Source organism: Cupressus sempervirens, chromosome 6 (genome assembly GCF_028749045.1).
Source record: "Cupressus sempervirens isolate cs-2001-9-10 chromosome 6, ASM2874904v1, whole genome shotgun sequence".
NCBI lineage: Eukaryota > Viridiplantae > Streptophyta > Pinopsida > Cupressales > Cupressaceae > Cupressus > Cupressus sempervirens.
Genome location: NC_143123.1, coordinates 707,646,926 through 707,658,009, shown reverse-complemented (window position 1 = coordinate 707,658,009; position 11,084 = coordinate 707,646,926). Strand labels below are relative to the sequence as shown.

Below are 11,084 nucleotides of genomic sequence, written 5' to 3'. Positions count from 1 at the left end.
TTTGTGGTCATATGAATTTTAGACAGACAGCACACACCCGAAAGGAAAACTGGGTCGGTGCCTGAAGAATCGCCTAGCACTGAAATGTTTGGAACGCTTCATTTTCCTTCTTATCTTGTGCAACTGCGATTTATTAGTTGCAGGTAGAGACACAATCTCTCTCGGCTCTTCTCTAAGGGAAAACCAGACCATCATTTCAAAGAATGGCACTTTTGAATTGGAATTCTTTCATCCCAACGGAACCAGCAACTGGTATGTTGGCATCTGGTATGCCCAAATCTCTGAGAAAACCATCATTTGGGTGGTTAACAGAGAAACTCCCATCAAAAAGATGCCCGGCGTTTTCTCTCTGTCTAAATCTGGTTATCTCAGTGTCTCTGATTTGGAAGGAGAAGTAATTTGGTCGAGTAATGATACTCAGCAAGCCAAGGCATCCATGGCTTCCATACTCGACACTGGCAACTTTGTTCTTCTGGGAGCGCAAAACACTTCTGAGATTGTGTGGGAGAGTTTTGCATATCCCACAGATCATTTTATGCCTACTATGAAGTTTTGGAAAGGCATGAAAGGGATCTCTTGGAAGAGCTCAGTGGATCCAGCGCCTGGGAAATTCATTCTCCAGATGAATCCATCGCCGGGAAAGACAGAATATTTACTACAGTACGAAAATGGTGTTTCATATTACAGCACGGGAGAATGGACTGGTAGCTACTTTAGCAACATACCAGGGACGAGAATTGTGGTAGCTAATTTAGGTACTTGCTGGTCCGATGAATTCAGAATCTTTTCTTCCACAAGAATGTACTACAAATTCTCGTGGATACCCAATGCTGGTCCGAAGCAGCTTGCGAGGGAAGTTCTCAAACCGAACGGTGAGTATTCATCTTACCTTTGGATTAATGACGGCTGGTACATGGTTTGGAATATACCCCAATCAACATGCGGCGTGTACGGAGTATGCGGGGCTTATGGAGTCTGCTTCAAGCAAGAAAATGTTCAGTTATGCAGATGTATGGATGGCTTCCACCCAAGGAACGCCACTTCCTGGAGTTCTCAGGACTGGTCGTTAAGCGGCTGTGCTCGAGATACTCCATTAAATTGCTCCTCCACCGATGGTTTCTATTGAGAATTAAAACTATAAAGAAACATGGTGACAGCAGATAACAAAATATTTCATTAATCTGACTGCACACAATGTGTTACAATTTCTCTCTATTTATAGAGACTTCCAACACCTATAAATTTGTAGAGCTTCTCTAAATTCATGTTGAAAATAAACTAACTTCCTCATACATTGCAGAGGATCTGGTATTATTTTGACAGCACTAACAGTCAATGGCTAGAAGTATGACAGACTGACAGTTTTGTTGTAACTAACCAGCCACATGGGTTTGACTACTTCTAACATCCTCCCTTAATTTCTACCACTAAAGACTCTTTCAATGGGAGAAATTACAATAAGAAATTTAAACATGATAGGCCCCGGCATTAAGCCTTTTGAGGTACCCATTTACAACATACAAAATTCATTTTTCTTGTTAAGTGGTTTTAGCTTACCACAAACTCTTCGGAAAAAAATGCTTTAGGATCTTTCACCCAAACAACTGGTTTTTGTTTACCACAAACCCTTCAAGACTTATAGGTTTTTCACCTAAATAAGTGGTTTTGGCTTATCACAAACCGTTCAATAGATTTACTTAAACAAGTGGTTTTGGATTACCACAAACCCTTCAAACTTCACAAAACCATTGATCCAATGATAGGTAAACCAACTCTAAACTTTTCTCTAGCATACTAATATTGAGTCCATATGAAAAACAATCCATCTACCGAGTCACATGGGTACCCAGCCGCTGTGCTCGCTAGTTCTCTAGGAATATTTTTTAGATACATGGTTCATCAATATAGTAGAAACTTTTGAAGTGTCGGATACAACCGATAGTACACCTCTTGCTACAACCATCACTATTGTGATCTTCATATTGCAAACATTGACTTCAATGATCAGCCTTTCTTTTTATTTGACAACAACATATCTTCTCTAGCTTGCTCCAACTTGCATTTCCACAACTCCTTTTCTCTATCAGTTTGTTGAGGTTCCCCAATTTCTTTATTTACTATCCTCCGTAAAGCCTTCTCTCTTAGAACATTCTTGACTACAATCTTCCAATCTGCAAAACCACATTTTCAGCAAACTATTTGCCTGTAGCAAAACCCTCTAGCAATATTTCTAGCTGAATTTCTAAATAAATCTCCAGCTGAACTTGGCTAAACCTTGCTCTGATACCATGATAAAAATAAGAGATCTAAGTTTTACTAAGATCTGAAATAAGCACAAATACTTGGCAATGAAAAAAACAGAAATAAACACTTAAGAGAGAAGCAAATTTTATTCATCAAACTGATTGCTACAAGGCTATGCAATGGCCTCTATATATAGAGAGCCCATGAGATGAGAAGATGATTCTAGAGGATAAGGTGATAAGGTTGTATGACCTAGTATCAAGGAAGACATTCATATCTTCTTAGGATAATGTTGTATGACCTAGTTTCATGGAGGACATTTCTATCTTGTTACCAATTTAATAGGAAATGTTGTCTTGTTATCTAGTTTTATCTTGTTGAATAGCACTTTGATTATCACAATACAAAGGAGTAGCTGAACTTGGCTAAACCTTGCTCTGATACCATATTGAGAATTAAAACTATAAAGAAACATGGTGACAACAGATAACAAAATTATTTCATTAATCTGACTGCACACAATGTGTTACAATTTCTCTCTATTTATAGAGACTTCCAACACCTATAAGTTTGTAGAGCTTCCCTAAATTTATGTTGAAAATAAACTAACTTCCTCATACATTGCAGAGGATCTGGTATTATTTTGACAGCACTAACAGTCAATGGCTGGAAGTATGACAGACTAGCAGTTTTGTTGTAACTAACCAGCCACATGGGTTTGACTACTTCTAACAGTTTCCTCCAAGTCACCGACAAGTCCATATCTGAGAAAGAAAATATTCAATATATTCAGGAGTCGTTGAGTCTACAAGGATGCAAAACTGCTTGTCTCAACAATTGCTCATACACAACCTTTGCTTACACTGATTCCAATCCTGCTGTTTGTAAGTTGTGGCTTGGCGATCTGATAAGCATCCATTCTAATTCTAATTCTTTTGAAGACCAGCCATTCTTCATTCGCTTGGCTGCTTTTGATGCGTCACAGTTGTCAGCCAAGAGAGGAGGAGGAAAAAGAAGTATGGTGCTTGTGCTCTCCATTTCAATTCCTCTGGGCATTGCTGTTTTGGGAACTCTGTTAATCGGTGCATGGGTTTTTATCCAGCGAAGGCGTAGAAGACAGCTTGAGAAAGTAGAGGGCGACGGTACACCAACCTCGCTCAAAATATTCACCTACAAAGACCTCAAAATCGCTACCAATAAATTCAGACATAAGTTGGGAAATGGAGCATTTGGCTGTGTCTTCAAAGGAACTTTGTCAAACAATACACTTGTAGCTATGAAAAAGTTAGAGGATTTTGCATAGCGGGAAAAGCAATTCCGTGCAAAAATCAGCATCGTTGGAAACATCCATCATTTGAATTTGGTGAGGCTCATGGGTTTCTGCGTGGAGGGGTCTCATAGAATGCTTGTTTATGAGTACATGCACAACGGATCTCTCAACTCTTTCTTGTCCCGTAAATCTATAGAAGAAGAAGACAAGGTTTTAGACTAGAAAACCAGATTTCGCATCGCTTTGGGCACTGCAAGAGCATTAATTTATCTCCATGAAGAATGCAGAGATCGCATCATCCATTGCGATGTCAAGCCAGAAAATATTCTTTTAGACGCAAATTTCTCCCCCAAAGTGGCTGATTTTGGACTAGCAAAGCTTGTTGGCAGAGATTTTAGCAAAGTGCTCACAACAACAAGAGGAACGATTGGATATTTGGCTCTCGAGTGGCTGATCGGAGTGCCAATAACAGTGAAGGTGGACGTATAAAGCTTTGGCATGACCCTGCTTGAAATAATCTCAGGCCGGAGAAATAATGATCTGAGTGTGTCAGAATCTCAGCACTATTTTCCCACCTGGGCAGCAACTCAAATTGTGAAGGGAAACACCATCAGTATTGTGGATGAGAAGATTGTAGACAATGCAGATGCTGAATGTCAATGTAAATTAATTCCAACGCAAGGCATGGTCAGCACCGACCAAGATGCTTCCAGAAGGCATGTGCGGCCATCCCTCCAACTGCCAACTACTCACATTAATAATTCACCAAAAACCACTTCTGGAGATTTCTGTACATTTATTACATTTGTTGTTATAAATAGACTTGCTGGGCCTGGAGTTTTCAGCGCTCAAGTTTGCATTGATATGCTGTTTTTGTTACAAGTTTGTTCATGGTATCAGAGCCATTAGTAAGGAGCCAGTGGCAATGAATGATCTGCTAGAGACTGTTGTTGTGAGAAGACTACCCCAGAGAGTTTGCTGTTAGAAAGATGCGAGATACAAAGATATTAAAAGGTAAGTTTGCTTCAGTCTAAATTTTGGGAAGGAATATAATAATGTAGCGGTGCAACTAAATTATTCTCACTTTCATTTATGAAAGGCTTTGTATACGAAGGCTGAATATCAATCAATAAATCTTTGAAGTGGGGTTTATGGGAATAAGTAAATTTTAGGTATCATCTGGTTTTATGTTGTGGTTATGCAGTTTGGTGGTGTTTATACGGTTGCACATATTTGTAGTGTTGTGTGGCTTGGACAGTTTGAATTTTTTTTAGAGATGATACTTTTGGGTATTTGGTGGTGGTGATTTTGGGCAACTTTGGTAGTGCTATGCTGATGGGCATTATGATGATAATGTGATTCGACATTTTGACAGTACTCTATTTTTTTCAATTGTGGCGTTGCCTTTTGGTGGTGCTTTGGTAGCTTTGACATATCGGTGTTCAAACTCGGTCATTTTGTTTCTACCCTGCTGTTTGGTATTTTGATGGGTATCTTTTGAACGGGAAAATTGTTTTGTAAACTGTTGAAGCTTAAAACTGGATTGTATTTTATTTCGTGAAGCTTAAAATATTTGATTATTATATATGATTGAGAAGTGAGAGTATCTTTGGAAGATATAAATTGTGTGTGTCTCAAGGTGTGTGGAGATTTTTTATGAGATTAAGGAGTATTATTGAAGATGTATTGTGAAGTGGTTAATAAAAATAGAAAGTGGTAACTTTTTTTAGAAAAGAAAAGTTTGATAAAGTTATTATAAGTCCTTGTTTGATAGGTTCTTAAGAAGGCCAATATCAAGGTGTGGTCTTTGCCAGATGTTTGATGCTTATGTGATTGTGTGCATGTGTGTTGGTAATTGATTGAAAATTAACTATGGCTAGTGAAATGTCTAATCTTGTGGTTAGTGAAAAATTGGATGGTTCAAATTATGCTAATTGGAAATGTGAGATGGAGTTAATTTTACAAATGAAAGATTTATGGGAACTAGTCACAGAAGAAGAACCTGAGGATCAAGATAAACTTAATAAATGGAATAAAAAGGATATGAATGCACGTGCTACACTTTTGTGGCAAATTAGTCCAGGGATTAGGCCTCATGTTCAAGGTTTAAAAACAACAAAGGCAATATGGGAAACTTTACAAACAATGTATGAAAGAACAAGTAAGTTAAAAGCAATGGATATTAAGAGGCAATTAACTCATTTGAAAATGAATGAAGGAGATAGCATGAATGATCATATTGCTAGATTGAAAAATTTAAGAAATCAGTTTGCAATGATGAAGGTTGAGTACGAAGATGATGAAATCATAGAATTTTTAATTGAAAGTCTTCCAGAGGACTATAATAATTTCATTCGCACTTTAGAATTAACTGACAAATTTGAAAATATAAAATTGCAAGAAGTCTATGGTGCTTTTTTAAATGAAGAGGAAAGGCTTCACAAGTTTACAAGTGAGTCTAGCAAGAGTCAAGCATTTGTAACTAGAGGGAAATACAAGTATTATAATCAAGAAAGAACATATCAAAATCAAAGACCTAGTCAAGGGAATCAATATAGAAATAATCAAAGATAATGGTCTCAACAAAGAGATAATCAAAATAGGCAAAATTATCAAAGGCCACAAAATGAAGGGAGAAATTACAATAATAATCTCAAAGGAGCAAATACTATCAAATGTTTCAAGTGTGAAAAAGAAGGGCATAAAAGTGATCAATGTTTTAAGAAATGGCAAAAGAGATTTAATCAAAGAAGGCAATCAAATTTTGTTCAAGAAGAGGGTGATCATCATATAATGATAGCTTCTTTGGCTACTCAAGGTGATTCAAGTAATGCATGGTATATTGATTTGGGAGCTAGCCAACATCTAACTCACAACAAAAATATCTTTAGCTCTTTAGAAGCAACAAAAGGTGCAAAAATATTTCTTGGTGATGATAGTTCACATGACATAGAAGGAATAGGTACACTTTCAATGAAAGGTAATGATGGTAAAAATTTGGAAATAACTAATGTGAATTTTGTACCTAGGTTGGCCAAAAATCTTCTATCAGTGAGTCAAATAACTCAACATGGATATAAGGTGGAATTTTATTCAGATAAGTGTTTAATCAAGAATATTAATGATGGATACAAAATAGTTGCTAGAGGAGTTGAGAATGATGGATTATATAAATTTCAAGCTAGTGTTTCTAAGAAGGCTTATATCACTACAAGATCATCCTTAAGTGAGTTATGGCATCAAAGATATGGTCATTTAAATTATCAAAGTTTGACTATGCTTTCAAAGATGAATATGGTTGATGGATTACCTTGGATAAAATTAAATAAAAATGTGTGTGAAGGATGCATGGTTGGTAAACAACATAGAGACACTTTTGAGAAGTCTACATGGAGAGCAAAGAGAAGTCTAGAACTTATCCATAGTGATTTGTGTGGTCCTATGAATCCAACATCAAAGGGAGGAGCTAGGTATATCTTGACATTTATTGATGATTTTTCAAGGAAAATTTGGGTTTATTTCTTGAAACAAAAGGATGAAGTGTTTAACAAATTTGAAATATTTAAAGCTCTTGTGGAAAATGAAAGTGGAAATAAGATCAAGAGAATTAGAACTGACAATGGTGGAGAATATGTAAACAATAGGTTCAAATCATTTTGTGAGCATCATGGGATCAAAAGAGAGATGACTATTAGATATACTCCTCAACAAAATGGCATTGCTGAAAGGAAGAATAGGACTTTGGTGGAAATGGCACGTTGTATGCTACAATCTAAGAATCTTCCTTTGTTTCTATGGGCTGAAGCTATTAATACCGCATCTCATGTTTTGAATAGATCTCCCACAAATGTCTTGCAAAACATTACTCCTGAAGAAGCTTGGAGTGGAAGAAAACCTAACGTTAAGTATTTTAGAGGGTTTGGATGTGAACCTTATGCCCATGTACCATATGAGATTAGAGAAAATAAATTTGATAAGAAAAGCATTAAGTGCATCTTTGTGGGGTGTGATGACCAAAGGAAAGGATATAGGTTATATGATCCTAGTGTGGAAGATGTGTTTACAAGTAGGGATGTCAAGTTTAATGAAGGGTTTGATGATATGCCAATATCCACTCCCATTCCACATGTGGCCATTGAGAATCATGAAGATCCTAATGATTTTGAAACTGGTGAAAGTTCTAAGGAACCCTTTGGCATGGATGAAAAATCTAGTCCTTCTCCAAAGACCAAGAGTATTCAAGAAATTTATCAAAGGACTCATCAAATTAATTATGCTTTGATGACCACCATAATGAAGACTAATGACCCTCAAACATATGAAGAGGCCAAAGGAAAACATGAATGGGAAGAAGCTATGAAAAATGAGTATGATTCATTGATAAAGAACAACACTTGGGAATTGGTAGAGTTGCCAAAAGGTAAGAATGTGGTTAACAATAAGTGGGTATATAAGACCAAGTTCAAGTTAGATGGGAGTATTGAAAAACATAAGGCAAGACTAGTAGCCAAACGGTATTCACAAAAATAAGGGATTGATTACACAGAAACTTTTGCCCCAGTAGCAAAGATTAGTACTGTCAGAGTTATTATAGCATTAGCAGCTCATTTTAAGTGGCCTTTACACCAAATGGATGTTAAAAATGCATTTTTGAATGGTGAATTTGATGAAGAGATTTATATGACTCAGTCACAAGGATTTGAAATACAAGGGAAAGAACATTTGGTTTGAAAATTAAGGAAGTCTTTATATGGTCTCAAACAGGCTCCAAGGGCTTGGTATGCTAGAATTGATGAATATTTTCAAATTCAAGGCTTCCATAATAGTCCACATGATCCAAATTTGTATGTGAAAGAATTTGCTAGTGGTGATATCATAATCATTATGCTTTATGTTGATGATCTTATTATCACAGGACATAGCATGGATAAAATTAGTAACATAAAGTTAAGCTTACAAAATACATTTGAGATGACAGATCTTGGTTTTCTACACTATTTTCTTGGTATACAAGTATGGAAAAAGGATGATGGATTTTATCTTTCTCAAACTAAGTATGCCCTAGACATATTGAAGAGGTTTCAAATGACAGATTGTAAAAGTGTATCTACTCCAATTGCTTCGGGGTTGAAATTAAGCAAGGACATGGAAGGTGAAGATGTTGATCCTACCTTATATAGGCAATTGGTTGGCAGTCTTGTATATTTAACACACACTCGTCCTGATATTACTTTTGCAGTTAGTGTGGTTTCCAGATTTTTAAGCTCACCTAAAGTCCCACATTGGATAGCTGCTAAAAGAATACTAAGATATGTGAAAGGGACTTTAATGATGGGCATCTAGTATTCATTTCATGGAGATATTTCCCTTATTGGCTATTTAAATTCTGATTGGGCAGGATGCATGGATGATCGTAAGTCCACTACAGGTTATGTTGTCTATCTTGGTGCAGGTCCCATTTCTTGGTGCAGTAAAAAGCAGTCTACCATAGCTCTATCCACTACAGAAGCTGAATATACTGCAGCAAACGAAGCAGCAAAAGACATCACTTGGCTACGAGCTATCTTATCAGTCCTTAGGCAACATCATGCAGGGCCTTCTCTACTTCATTGTGACAATCAAAGTGCCATATCATTGTCTAAGAATCCAGTGTTCTATGCTCGCACCAAACATATTGAAGTATATCATCATTATATCAGGCATCTTCTCCAACAACAGGTGTTTCATCTTCAATATTGCAAGATAGAGGACTAGATTGCTGACTTATTCACTAAGGCTTTAAGTGAAGCCAAGTTTGTATCTCTTCGACATCTTTTGGGCTTAAGAGTAGTGACATAATTGTCTCATGGTTGTCATTCAGGGGGGATTCTTATGAATTCCAACCATTGTATTTAGGAGATAACTGATTGTAAATGGGTACCTAACAAGGCCTTAGGCCAGGACCCATCATATGTAGATTATGGGGGGATATTTAGATAGTAGATATTTAGTATAGCTATTGTAATTAATTTAGGGGGATGTCAAGGTAAATTAATTCCAACGCAAGGCATGGTCAGCACCGACCAAGATGCTTCCAGAAGGCATGTGCGGCCATCCCTCCAACTGCCAACTACTCACATTAATAATTCACCAAAAAATACTTCTGGAGATTTCTGTACATTTATTACATTTTTTGTTATAAATAGACTTGCTGGGCCTGGAGTTTTCAGTGCTCAAGTTTGCATTGATATGCTGTGTTTGTTACGAGTTTTTTCACTGAAGAGGTGAGAAGAGCAATTGTGGTGTGCATTTTGTGCATTCAAAAGGATGAGAATACGAGGCCAACCATGGCACAAGTTGTTCAAATATTGGAAGGAAAATTTGATGGAAACATAGAACAGTATGAGAGGTGCTTACACGTACTCATCAATGATCATTGTGCTTATTAGACATTGGGAGGATTTTCTTTTCTTCAGGTGGGCTTTTTGAATTTATTTTAAATTACTTTTCAAGTGTGTTGTACATGGGTATCAAATATGGTCTAGTAGTTCGGATTCATATTGTATAACAATAATTCTTTAAGTTGCACTTCCGGAGTTGTTGGAGTAAATGTAGTTTTCTCAGATGCTTCACTTAAGCATCATATTATCATGCTTCTAGGTTTGAATTAAGATTTAATATTATTTTATTTACTTCTATTTTACTTTTTGTGCCATCATTTGGCTAGTAATTGAGCTTGACCTTGTATCTCATTAGTTTCCTTTCTCATTGTAGTCAATAAAAGCATAGCTATTGCACATCAATAATCACCTTGAATATATCATCTCTTTAGAAAAATGTTATTCTCCCTCATGAAAGTTATTTTTGCTAGTTGTGGTTTTAAGAGTGGAGTTGACAATTATTTAACATGTTTCTTGTTTAAATTGTGTTTAGTGTTTAGAGCAACATTTTGAATCACATTCTTTGATTTTCCTTGAGGATAAAACAAAACAATAATCAAATGTTCAATAGATGTAGTAGAATTGATAACCCAACATAGTATCAAAGCAAGTATCTTCAATCTTCAACTGCACTCATGATAATTTTTCCATTTAGAAGTTTTGAGGTTAGATACTAGGCAAGGCAATTTTCTTTTGAGAGATATGATGCCTCAAATTTGTTGCAAATCTAACATTTTCTTTTATTGATTTTTCAATTACCAACATTCGTAAGTTTTTTAAGAAAAAACTTCATTTTTTCCCAATTTATTTTGTAGCTACATTGTATGATGTAGTTTGTAATTTCTTTGGAAGCAGTCTCCTTGTTTGGTTGTGTGTTTGCCTATACAATCTCCACATCAAATTATGTATTAAATTGAAGTACTTCAAGGAGGTTTCAATCAAAGACTTAACCATGGGGGTTTTGATTGAAACCTCTACATATACTAGTGGGCTCAAGGAAACCCCGTTATAATTTTCAACAATGAGGCTTCTAAATGAAAGAGCTACCTAGTTGGTTTTTGCATGCCAATTTCTAGATATTTTCGTTTCTTTATTAAAATGTTCATTTTTTAATACACACACACAATTGTGTATTTATATATGTTTGTGTG

The 11,084-nt window shown here is 36.1% G+C and overlaps 1 pseudogene; it reads left to right on the top strand.

Annotated features, from left to right (window-relative positions):
• The first annotated feature begins 203 nt into the window (after positions 1-203).
• Positions 204-9,942, top strand: LOC149554238 (G-type lectin S-receptor-like serine/threonine-protein kinase At2g19130; annotated as a pseudogene).
• The last annotated feature ends 1,142 nt before the right edge of the window (positions 9,943-11,084 follow it).